The sequence below is a fragment of the Palaemon carinicauda genome, chromosome 2, assembly GCF_036898095.1.
Source record: "Palaemon carinicauda isolate YSFRI2023 chromosome 2, ASM3689809v2, whole genome shotgun sequence".
Classification (NCBI taxonomy): Eukaryota; Metazoa; Arthropoda; class Malacostraca; order Decapoda; family Palaemonidae; genus Palaemon; species Palaemon carinicauda.
In genome coordinates, this window is record NC_090726.1 from 5,934,312 (window position 1) to 5,946,811 (window position 12,500).

Consider the following 12,500-nt stretch of genomic DNA (forward strand, 5'->3'; position numbering starts at 1 on the left):
CTAGATAAAAATGTGAAGTGTGCCTTGGGATACGGTTTAAATTTCTCGATGTCATCAAGTGCAGTGAATAGTGTAGAAATTACAAATGGAGTGTGTAACCTGGAGAAATTCAGTGATATTTCTGTAGAAGAAGTAAATATGATTAAGGGTATTATATACAGCAATATGAAAAAACCAGTGGTTCCAAACTGCCCAAAAAGATTCAAGAGAGCAATTGCCGAATTGAAGCAAGATAGCAATATTAAGTTGACAAAAGCCGATAAATCTGGAGCACTGGTAATCTTGAATAAAAATGATTATATAGAAAAAATGGAAAACCTCTTGAGTGATGAAAACACATACATGGAATTAAGAAAAAATCCAATTGAGTTTGTGAATAGTAGTTACAACAAAAAAGTGAAAGAGTTATTAAAAGGGAATGAAGATCTGATAAAAAAGGTTTGTACAATATCACCAACATTGCCATATATGTATGGAACTATTAAAACTCATAAGCCAAATTATCCAGCTAGGCCAATAATTAGCTCTGTAGGTTCAGCAGCATATAAATTATCTAAGTACCTTGTGAATATCCTCAATCCTTTAGTTGGCACCATCTCATATTCAAATATAAAAAATAATGTAGACTTGATTAACAAACTGAATGAAGTACAGATCAACAGTACCTGTAGGCTTGTCAGTTTTGATGTAGTCTCACTATTCACAAAAGTACCTATTGATGACATGTTGGAATTTTTATCTGAAACATTAGATAATAGACAATTGAATCTACCATTCTCCATACACACTTTAATAGAATTAATTAAATTATGTATAAAAGATTGTAAATTTGAATTCAATGGGAGATTTTATGCACAAACTTTTGGTATGGCTATGGGAAACCCTTTATCCCCAGTATTGAGCAATCTATATATGGAATTTTTTGAAAGCAGAATTGTAAATAACATCATACCTAATAATGTAAAATGGTTTCGATATATTGACGACATAATATGTGTGTGGCCAGGAAATGAAAATTTAGATAACTTTCTTCTTAGATTGAATAGTTTGGTACCATCAATAAATTTCACTATGGAGCTGGAGAATAATTGTACCCTACCTTTTTTGGATTGTCGCATACATAGATGTAATAATAGTCTCAAGTTCAGTGTATACAGAAAGCCAACGAATATCTCGGCATATGTCCATTATTACTCAAACCAAGGCAACAAAGTTAAGAAATCTGTATTTACTTCTATGTTTTTAAGAGCATTCCGAGTCTGCAGCTCTGAATATATTGATGACGAAATAAATGGTATTAGAGCAATAGGTAAAAAACTAAAGTATCCTGAAATTGTGTTAGATGATGCCCTAAGAACAGCAAAAAAAAGACTTTTTTTCGGTAATGATAACAGAAAAAACTATAACACACAAAATTTACTTGTACTACCTTATTGTGATTCATTTAAAGAAATTCCCCAACTGTTAAAAAATTTCAATGTAAATATAGCATTTAAGAGTAAAAATACAATAAAAACAGCCTTAATAAAGAATTCTCCTGACATTACCAAGGGATGTGTATATCGTATTCCATGCAATGCTTGTGAAAAATACTATATTGGTCAAACTGGTAAAGCCCTAGAAAAGAGAATTGAACAACATAAGAAAAGTGTCAGGTATGCTCAAGATAATAATGCACTCTTTGCTCACGTTAGAGATAAAAATCACCCTATTAATTGGTCAGGTGCAAAGAAATTGGTTCATTCAAATAACTTAGTAGAAAGAAAACATCATAGAGTCCAGTTTCATAAAAGAAACCTTTGAAAACAACTTGAATATTGGTCATGGAATGTATAAACTCGACGCCTTTATATGTAAAGAGATTTGTAAACTATATAAAAAAACATTAACCACTTAATGTAGAATTGAATGTATTGTGAATAATTAACGTCGGTGTGAAATTAATATTTAGACCTAAGCTACCATTCATTAAAGGAAACAATTATTTTATATAGTATACATAAGTATATTGGCACTATATAGTGTTATGCTAGATATAAGTATTGATATATACATGATTATATGTTTATGATATTAATGTTGTATACATATAAATGTATATATGCATAAGTATGTATGTGTATATATGTATATATGTATATATGTATGTGTATATATATGTATATATGTATGTGTATGTATATGTATGTGTATGTGTAAGTATTTATGTATATGTATATGTATTTGTATCTGTATGTATGTATATATGTATATGTGTATGTGTATGTATGTATGTGTATGTGTGTATATATGTATATATAAGTATATGTATGTATGTGGGTATATATATATATGTATATATATATATGTATATATGTGTATGTATTTGTATTTTTGTGTATGTTTTGCTTATGTATTTATATAGATAAGGCTACCGCATTGACATATAAATAACTGTAATGAAAGTAAAATAAGAAGAAAACAAGAATATACCCGCCACTAGAAATGACCCTTTTTAGTAGGTGTCTAACGAGCTTGCGGACTCCTCCTCCTCACACCTGAGTCAAGCCCAGGTAGCGGGTAAGGGAGTGTCATTGTTCTCTAAATCTCTATATGTATGTTCGTACTTTTGCTTTCCCTATAAATTGTAAGAAACCTCTCTCAATAAATCAGTCCTCTGAGGAAATATCACGAAACTAGTCAGGACTTAAGTGTATATTCTGTATTTACATTTTCCCTGTGGTTTTTCTGCATCTGAGCATCACGTTTTCCTGTGATTTTTACGCATATATATATATATATATATATATATATATATATATATATATATATATATATATATATATATATATATATATATATATATATATATTTACTATGTATATATATATATATATATATATATATATATATATATATATATATATATATATATATATATATATATATATATATATATATATATATATATATATATATATATATATATATATATATATATATACAGTATATATATACATATATATATATACTGTATATATATACATATATATATATATATATATATATATATATATATATATATATATATATATATATATATATATATATATATATATACATATATATACATATATATATATATATCCATATATATGAATATATATATTTATATAATTACATATATTTATATAAATAATATATATATATATATATATATATATATATATATATATATATATATATATATATATATATATATATATATACATAGTGACAAGAATCTAAAAACGAGAATGAAAAGAGAGCCGATCATAAGGTATTACTCCTATTCCGTTTCCAGTGTGTATTTGACGAGGACGGCAGCTGCATCTTTATTCCTTTTCATGTAGGTCTACTACTTGGTGTTTTCCCTTGTGATCTTTCGTAATTTTGGATAATATTCAACATTATGATGCTTTCTCTGGCCCCCTCTGCCTCTGGAAAGTGGAGTATTATCTTAATTTGTATAAATGTAAGCATTGGCGTTTTGAATTAAATCAAAAGTGATATTAACGTAAACAAGAGCTGTTGCCTACCGGAGGCTTCCTGGATGCTGTCGCTCGCTATATATGGGTCATTTAGTTAGCCAGAGCGACGTTCCGGTTTTTATGTTCAATAAATCTAGCTATTTAGCTTCTCTAGGAATTCTTATATGATGCCGTTAGTTTTCAGGTCGGCGATTTAGGCAACCGATCTTGCCCCTCGCGAGGCCTAGTAGCCTAGGCATCTGGCCCCAGTACTCTCATCCATGTTATAAGTTTCCCGAGTGTTATGTTATTGAAGCTATAGGCAAATATTTTAAACATGTAATATATTGTTGAATTTTCTTCTCCAAGATTGTATACGAGAGAGTTTTGCTGATTTAGGTAATTGATTTTCACCTCATCTAGGCTAGTAGCCTATGGGGCTTTAGTATACTTTCGCACACATCCTCGGTTGTTCTTTTCTCTTCCGTAGACTAAGTTCCATCCCTTTTTCCCTCTGAGTAAGCCTTAGGCTTAGACCTAGTGGTTCTATCTGAATAATATTCAGGTATAACTATACTAGGATATGTCTGTCCTGACCCGCTAACCAGAGTAACTGGTTTTTCGGTTTGGGGCAGAACATCAGAGTTCTAGTTTGTGGTCTGCGTCTTCCTAGCATAGAGAATGAGTTTCCTTTGCTAGGATAGGTGCAGACACAGGAGGCTTTGCTTCCCTAGCCCACATCTGAAGGATTCTGTACGAGATAATTCCTTCTACTAGTGGGCTAGCAGACTGTCCTGTGTTGTGATTCTCAGGCTGGAGAAGGAGTTTTCTCCATTGCCTGGTGAAATAACTACACCTAACTTTGTTCTGGTATGGAGGAGGATAGCAAGTATTACCAACCTTCCTGCCCAATAGACAAACTCTAGGTTAGGATGAGCTTTCCTAACTGCTGGGTGTGTCTCATACTAGAAGTAAGTTTACAGGACCCTTATCCCGTTCCCCCTCTCTATTTTAGTGATGGCCTAGCCATCACATCTCTTGGCCGCAGTCCTACTTCTGTACCTAGTGTAGGTTAGGATGAGGGACCGGCTCAGTCTCTGCAGGCCGGCAATAACGTGCCGGCCGCAGAGACCCTTTTTCTTCTGCAGAGTGAACCCCAGACCTCCTTTGGTCTCCCTTCCGTGTCTGCTGGTAGAGCCCAGCAGGCTATGTATATATAGGAAGCCTGAATGCTACATTCTCCCCTTCATATGTTCTCTCTTTCTGGATGAAGGTTGTATGGCAATGCCGCCTTATAACGTTACATCCATACTGTTTCTCTTGCTAGTGTATTGTACTCCTAGCCCGGCTGCCGGCTTAATCGACCGGCAGCCGTGTAGGTGGAGGTTCTCTGGTTCGTAGTCACTGCCTGCAGTAGAAACACATCCCAAGATCTGCCGGCCACTACGATTAGCGCCCGGCAGTCGGGTGCTAGTGTTTTCAGTTGCCGGCCAGCAGTGATTGCCGGACGGCATACATTTACGAACCAGTGACCTGCCGCCTATTAGTTAAAGGTAGCATACCTTTGAACTATACGGGGGTAAATGCCGGTCGCCACGACAGCATGCGATATACATTAGTTACTATATTTGTGGTGTAGTACACACTGCATTAATAAAACTACAGTACAGAGTTTGTTGTAACACTAAAGTTATTCCAACATACTTAATGTTATCTTGTACAACCTTTTGTTGAGACCGTACAATATATAGAAAGTGAGTTCTATCTGTATTCATTCTATCTCGTATATTTCAACTTTATTTCAAGGTGTGAGCTACACCTTAACTTTCCCCTTAGGAAAATATATAAGGTATTCTAGAATAAGAATTAACCTTAGTTTTAATATCTTGGGAGGTTACAGCAATTGGCTGGGCAGGAAATACAAGTATGTGTCTTTCCTTCTTTCCTTTCTAGCTTTACTGTATAAGCTACATGTATTAATAATAAGTGAAAAGCCTTCACTTGATACTCATGGATTTTCTTCTCTTTACAGGAGGACCATCCGAAGTGCGGGAGTATGCTCTGCAATGTCAGCAGCAAGAACTTCTGTGGACATGAGTTATGCAGGAGGCACGCAGCATATGCAGCCTCCAAAGGTGGTCTCTGGTATTGGGACCCTGAGGTATGTATCATATGTTTTAACCTGATTACCGAGACATTTGACACCCCTAAGTCGGCCTGGGTGAGGGGTTTTCAGAAAAATACTTCAGGACCGTACCTTCCAAACGAGAAGATGAGGGCCTACCTTTTTCCTAAGGCATCGGCTTATGCAGTCATTCCTCAGCCTCAGGAGGAGATACAACTGTCCAGAATCCAGTAGATTCTGAAGTCTCGGCCGCCCTTCAAGACATCCAATTGGACGATAGGATGTCAAAAGTGTCGGATTATACAGAGAAGGACCTTTTGGGAGAAGGTCAGGAGGAGGAGCTGACCCAGGCTACAGAAATAGAAGAGGAAGAAATGGATGAGGTGTCAGTTACATCGGTTCCGGCCCCGGAATCTGTTCCCCCTACATCGTCTGCTATCCCAGGTGATCTGGAAAGGACTCTTTCTTCTATTGTTGAGATGATTCAACAAATACAAAAGAAGAATGATAAAAAGGAAGCTGCGATGCAACTGGAGATACGTAGACTCGCAGTATCACGTGGGCCCCAGAAGCGACTCAACGTGAAGGATCTTCCTTTGTGCTCGGATACCAATCCTTGGAGGTATGCTCAACACATGCCAATGACAACCGGGAAGATTGTTATATCGGAGAAGTTGGGCTCAATTCCCCTGGAAGATATGGAATTTTGGCCCAACAAAGACTCTTACCCGGACAGCTATGTCCGTCTTAGGAATGAGCCAGCCTCAGAGGAGGAGACGGAGCCGAAGGAGGTCATAGTCCTTGACCATAGTAAAGCCCAGGCGTTACTAGCGAGCTCGATGAAAGAGAGGGGCTTCACGAACTCAAAGGTGCCAGCCTTGAGTAAGAAGCTTCCCTCCTTTGTGGCCTCTCAAACCAGAGCCTTTCCTTTCATGGAAAAGGGGTATAAGGCAGCCTTTAAGGCGGCGGAGGCAGGGAAACCATGCCCCTCCTTGGAGGAATGCAAGCCATTATCCCTGACCTTACCCTTGGCCCAAAAAGACTGGAAGGACGTCCACCTTACCTTCTCAGTCAGGAAGCTGGAAGCATATATTGCCGTACGTCAGTTTGGTGAGGAACTTCCAAACCTGTCGTAGTTTCTCTTGCGCAGAGAGAGAGGAAAGAAAGACTTGCGGCATTGATGTCGTTGCAAACGACATTGGAAACGATGGTAAGTGACCACAAGAACCAGGGCATGTTCATGGTAGTGGCCAAAACCCATCTGGCCACAGTTACGAAGGATCTCTATAGCTTTATTAAAGCTAGGAGAGCCTGTAGAGAGTTCGTGTTTGCCTCGGCTGTGGAGAGGCATGAACCGAGGAAGCTGATCTCCTCTTGCATCTGGGGTAAGGACCTCTTTCCCAACAAAGGGGTTAAAGAGGTAGTAGACAAGGCCATCACGGAGAATAGGAACCTTCTCAAAAATTGGGGCTTAAATCTTATGAGAAAGTCTTCTCCGGATGAGGGTCCCCTACCCAAGAAGAAGACAAAAAAGCCTAGGCTATCCTCTTGGCCGGCTAAGCCCTACCGACAGCAACAACAGCAACTTACAGCGACCGCGGTGCCTCAGATAGTGGCACAACCTCCAACAACGTACCAGTTGGTACCTCGACAAGTGGCGACACAGTCGCCGGTTTATAACCCAGCTTTTGAAAGGCAGACTTCTTCCTTTCGCTCAAAAGTTAGAGGAACAGCCAGAGGTTCTTCTTGACGCCCTTCAAGGGGAAGGGGATTCAGGGGAGGACACGGTCAAGGAGGCAAGGCCTCAGGTCCTCAACAGCAGAAGTGAGATGCTTCCAGTAGGAGGGAGACTACATCTATTAAGGGATCATTGGACCTTCGATCCCTGGGCACACAGCCTAATAAAGAATGGACTAGGTTGGAGCTGGAGCAGTCCTCTACTTCAATTCCCTCAGTTCTTCCAACACTCTACCCCCGTTCTGGAAGAATATGTCCGAGAACTCTTAGAGAAAAGAGTAATCCGAAAAGTTAAGTCCATCAAGTTCCAAGGAAGGCTGTTTTGTGTTCCAAAGAAGGACTCAGAAAAACTCAGAGTCATTCTGGATTTGTCGCCAATCAACAAGTTCATAGTGAACTACAAGTTCAGGATGCTCACACTTCAACACATAAGGACCCTACTGCCCAAAAGGGCATATACCGTCTCTATAGACTTGTCTGACACTGATTGGCACGTTCCAATTAATCGTCACCTCTCCTCCTACCTATGCTTCAAGTTACAAAGAACACTTTACACCTTCAGAGCCATGCCATTCAGGCTAAACAGAGCCCCAACGATTTTCACGAAGCTTGCGAACGCAGCCGTCCATCAATTACGCCTAAAGGGGATCCAAGTAGTGGCCTACTCGGACGACTGGCTGGTGTGGGCAGTATCCAGGACAGAATGCATGCAAGCCTCCAAGATAGTGATCCAGTTACTGGAACATCTTGGATTCAAGATCAACATAAAAAAGTCTCGACTATCTCCAGCTCAAAAATTTCAGTGTTTGGGAATCCGCTGGAATTTGAAGTCACATCGACTTTCCATTCCTGGGAAGAAGAGGAAAGAAATAGCAGGATCTGTCAAGAGACTATTGAAATCCAAACGGATATCAAGACATGAACAGGAGAGAGTGCTGGGCTCTCTACATTTTGCTTCGATAACAGATCCAATGCTAAGAGCACAGCTGAAGAATGCAACAGGAGTCTGGAGAAAATACGCATCAAATGCGTGAAGAGATCTAATGACACCACTACCGACTCGACTGCGAACGCTTCTCAAGCCGTGGTCCAAAGCCAAGCAATTGAAGAAATCAATACTTCTTGAACCTCCTCACCCATTAGTTACCATCCACACAGACGCTTCAAAGGAAGGCTGGGGAGGCCACTCTCACCAGAAGAGAGTCCAAGGAGCTTGGTTCAATCTTTTCAAGTCATTTCACATCAACTTTTCAGAAGCCCTGGCAGTACTTCTGCCACTAAAGAAAGTATCTCCTCGTCACTCAACCCACATAAGATTGGTTCTAGATAGCGAGGTGGTAGTGAGATGCCTGAATCGACAAGGGTTGAGGTCGCCTAAAATCAACCAAGTGATGTTGGCCATATTCTGTTTGGTGGAAATGAAGAAATGGCACCTGTCAGCAGTTCACATTCAAGGATTCCACAATGTAACAGCGGACGCTCTATCCAGGTTTAGAGCAATAGAGTCAGAATGGTCCCTAGATCCAGATAGACCTCTTTGCTACGAAAGACATTAAGAAAATACATTGTTATGTGTCCCCATACTAGGATCCGCTAGTGGAGGCAGTGGACGCTATGTCCCTAGACTTGAACAGATGGTCTGGGAATTACCTGTTCCCTCTACACAACCTCCTTATGAAGGTCCTCGACAAACTGAGATCCCTCAAAGGGAAAGCGGAAATAGTGGCCCACAAGTGGCCAAACAGCGTGTGGTTCCCTCTGGCATTGGAACTACGATTGAAGTTTGTACCGCTACCGGATCCAACCCTGTCTCAGCGAGTACAGAAGTCGACTGTCTTCGCTTCATCACAGAAAACCCGGAACCTGCATCTCATGATTTTCTCTCCTTAGCGATGAGAAAAAGATTCGGGGTATCAAAAGTCAGTATAGACCTTTTGGAGGAAACCAGAAGACAATATGAGGCATCAGAGAATAAGCGGGTGTCCTTTGTCAAGGCGAAGAAACCAAAAACAAATCTCGACAGATTTCTGTTTATCATTTTTCATTCACCTTCATGAGCAGGGTTTAGCAGCCAACACAATATCAATGTGCAAGTCTGCTTTGACAAGACCGATACTATATGCCTTTCAGGTCGACCTTTCTAACGACGTTCTTAATGAATTTCGAAGGCCCGTGCTAAGCTTAGTCCTTCAGCGCCTCCAAGACCCATTTCATGGTCACTGGATAAGATTTTTCATTTTGCCTAAATAATGAACAATGAGGAGTGTGCTTAGAAGGATTTGACTTAAAAAGTCATACATCTCTTTGCACTCGCTTTGGGGCCAAAGTTAGTGAAATAGTGGCTTTCTCTAGAGAGGAGGGCCACGTCCAGTTCTTGGAGGGAGAACTGATTCTATTTCCAGACTCAACGTTTCTTACCAAGAACGAGCTACCCACCAACAGGTGGGGTCCCTAGAGAATCTGCTCTCTGTAGGAAGATGCATCTCTATGTCCAGTGGAGTGCCTAAAGGTCTATCTTCATAGAACTTCAGACTTTAAGGGAGGACAGCTGGTCAGAGGAGAAACCTCCGGTTCAAATTTATCTCTGAAACAACTAAGGGCAAAACTCACCTATGTTATTCGCAGAGCGGATCCAGACAGTACACCCGCAAGTCATGATCCGAGGAAAGTTGCCTCTTCCATAAAACTTCCTTAATTATATGGACTTTGAACATCTTCGTTCGTACACCGGCTGGTAGTCATCCAAGGTGTTCTTTATGCACTATTCGAAGCAAGTGGATCAACTCAAGAGGTCTGTGGTAGCAGCAGGTAGAATTCTTAAACCGGCTGTTTAAATCTGCGAGGAACAATGAAGTTAATTTGGGACAATTAATTAGGAGGGTGGGTGTGTAGTCACAGACTGGTACTACACACTGAGTGATAGGACACTAACTTGTCCTTACAAACTGTTCCATTGACTTTGGTGAACTAAAAGCATAATACGTACACTTGTGCCAAGCGTTTCTTACGCTAGTGTAAATAAACAGTAATACAGACTGTATCAATATTATTAATAATTTGATAAAAGTGGCAAATCTGTTTCCTTTTAGACGAAACAATATTTTCTGTTTACTGTTTTCCTTATGCTTTAATGGATATCGTCCACATTTTATAAATTTTATAAATGTTGACTGATATATATGTTTGTTAAATTTTTAATAAACTAGTTCATAGTGAACCCTGCGTCTTATTCGCCCACACTCATTTTATTAGAAATGTACTGAGCATTAAGTTTAAAATATGGATAATTTTAACATGGAATGACTTTTAAGATTGTTCCTTTTGTCAAGCAAAAATCCACTCGCTTTCACCCTTCCTTAGCAAGGATTAACGTTGTACCCTAAGGCGATGGTGGTAGAGATGCAAAATTTGTTCCTATACGGATACAACTGTTATCCGATAGTTTAATATGAGTAGACACACTGGGGGAGATGTCAGGAATTCATACTGACATTGGTGACTCTTATACAAACTTTGCTTCATAAAGTATAGGGCGAGATTACTATACAAGCTTGCATTTTGTCATCCATAGTTAATATGTACTCCTTGAGACTTTTTCAAGGGTCTAGTACAACTCTTCCCTGTAGGGGGCAGGAAGCACTAACATAATTCATGCTTAAATGAAATGATGTATGACGGTAACATCATAGGTCTCTAGGTCTAGACGGACCAGGAAAATACTTTCTTGAGGGTACGGCATCGGTTGAGAATCCACAGATACAGTAATGCTCTGGTATACTTCCATCAGGACGACATGGCCTGAGCCCAAAAAACGGATTTTGAGCGAAGCGAAGAATCTATTTTTGGGTGAGGTAGCCATGTCGTCCTGATGGACCCGCCATTCCCTTTATTGTAAAAAGGGCTTATTGACCCCTCCCTATAATACAGTATCTGTAGCACCTCATGTATCGCTACAAGGAATAAAGATGGCGCTGCTGTCTTCGTCAGATACACACTGGAAACGGAATAGGAGAGATACCTTATGAGTTGCTCTCTTTTCATTCTTGTTTTTAGATTCTTGTCACTGTGACCCCTAGAAGCGTTAATACTGTTCGGGGTGAAGATAGCTATGTGGCGTGTCAAGAATACGTCCTCTGATATTATGCTATATCCCTGTTAGATTTATTTAGGGATATTCGCTCCAGGAGTTATAATTCTGAATACCTTAAGATAAAATTCTCTGGGAATATCACTGTAGTTAAATATACCCCTGGAAGCTACCCTTTATGAACTTCCATCAGGACGACATGGCTACCTCACCCAAAAATCGATTTTTTGCTCCGCTCAAAATCCGTTATATACATACGTATATATATATATATATATATATATATATATATATATATATATATATATATATATATATATATATATATATATATATATATCATAATTTTTCAAAGCTTAGTTTCTGGGCTCGGAGGTAGTAATAATGTAAAATAACCTGATATGAACAAGCCAATGATGGTCCTGAAAACCCATCAGTAATCTCTTTGCAAAAATTAAATCCTGAGCTTCGTCGAGGAGGTTGAAGGCTGTGAAATCGGGTCTTGTAAATTATTAATGCATCTACAATTTCATCTTAAATCTTTTCCTTCAAAAATCCTAAAATTTAAATTTATTAGTTTTTGTTAATAATTCTAGATTAAATTCTTTGTTGAATGCTGCAGTTAAGAGAGGACGCACTATATTGAAGAGTGTTGATACCATGCATACTCGTAGTATTTATTTATTTCAATATATAATTCACGATACTGATATCATAAATATTTTTAATGTAATAGACTGAGTTATGGGTGCTCTATTCCACGAGAATAATGATGAAATCCAAGCTAATTACCTCTAATTAGGCGGGTTAATACGGTGATGATTGACTAATGAAATGTAGAGTTATCTGTTTATTTGAATATATAACTAATGAGTAGTTGTTTAATGCAGGAACTTTTATGGTATTCAATATTAGGAATTACATGTTTCCCAATCAAGTAACATGACACAATTAAGGTTTAGTTACAAAGAGATAACTAATCTCCCTGGATATCTTCACATAAGTGTGGAGGTAATCATACAAGTCTTTGTGCTGAAGACTAAGATGTTCAAACATCGGAAAA

At 38.6% G+C, this 12,500-nt stretch overlaps 1 protein-coding gene across 3 annotated transcripts in view; it reads right to left on the reverse strand.

Moving 5' to 3' along the window:
• Positions 1 to 12,500, reverse strand: part of LOC137623143 (rabphilin-3A-like) — a 984,642-nt gene that overhangs the window by 405,053 nt on the left and 567,089 nt on the right. The window lies entirely within an intron of this gene.